This window comes from Schistocerca americana, chromosome 5 (assembly GCF_021461395.2).
Source record: "Schistocerca americana isolate TAMUIC-IGC-003095 chromosome 5, iqSchAmer2.1, whole genome shotgun sequence".
NCBI lineage: Eukaryota > Metazoa > Arthropoda > Insecta > Orthoptera > Acrididae > Schistocerca > Schistocerca americana.
The window spans coordinates 657190312-657191642 of record NC_060123.1 but is presented as its reverse complement, the minus strand read 5'-3'; positions in this window follow the sequence as shown (position 1 = coordinate 657191642).

Below are 1331 nucleotides of genomic sequence, written 5' to 3'. Positions count from 1 at the left end.
GCTTGAACAAACACGTGAAGATTTAACGACTGAGTTACATAACATCGAATCGAAATGTCAAAAAGTCTGTAATGACGTAAAAACACAAATTTGTGGGCATTTCCAACCTATTTTTTCGCGTCATGAAAATGCATTACAGAATCACGAAGCAGCCATAAAAGAACTACAAACTATTGTTCATGAAAATCACGACACCTTGCAAGCTAAAATTGACTCAGTTGCATCTACCGATTCGGTTACGCAACTTGCAAAAACTCAAGAAAACTTAAAGGACACAGTAGATACGATTTCAACACAAATGGACACTCTGAAACTTGGTTCGGAAAACACACTGAGGAAATAAGTACACTATCGGAGAAAGTAGCCGAACTTTCGGATCAGTTCACTAACTTATCTACGAAGGTAGATGATAATCTGAGTGACACAAAACCGGTAGTCTTTAATGACACAGAAGAGAGCGAACAAATTAGGAAACTGAAACAAAATCTGAATCAAATTAATACGCAACACCAAAGAGAAATCCGGGAATTACAAGATCAGCTGACACAGGTAATACAAGAATTACGTATTTCAAAGGACACTCGCGCTCCAATATGGGAAGAGGGACTTAGAAATACGGAAAAGCCGCAAAATAATAACACAGGGCATTTCGGAAATTATGAAAGAAATTGGCAAGGTGAACCGAATTTTGAGATCGAACCGCCGAAACGACGTAACAATGACCGATATGCGACTCGCCGACATGATGACTTTGACTATAAGCTGTTCATTACTACACGTAAATTCAAAACATTTAAGAACTCTGGCAACGACATTCATCCACAAGCATGGCTCCATCAATTTTCTCATTATTTTCCTCCCAACTGGTCATTGGAGCACAGGTTAGAATTTATGTGTGGCTACTTAGAGAATGAACCAGCTGTAAGAATGCGATCGGTCATTCACGATTGTCACAGTGAAGGAGAATTTTACCATGCCTTCCTCTCAGCATATTGGTCTCAAGCTACACAAGACCGAGTAAAACATAGCATCATGATGATGAAACACTTTGAACAATCTGAATTTTCCAGTCTTGTCAAATATTTTGAAGACATGTTGCATAAGAATCAGTATCTTTCAAACCCATACAGCCCCTCAGAACTCATCCGCATTTGCTTAATCAAACTGCCTGAACATTTACAACTTATTATTTTAGCAGAACGTTGCACAGACGACATTGAAGCTTTTCAGGGAATGTTACAAGAACTAGAAATTGACACTGATAATCGCGGAACGCGAAAACAAGAACACAATTACAGGTCACGTCCGTCGCAATTCCGCGATGAAAGAAA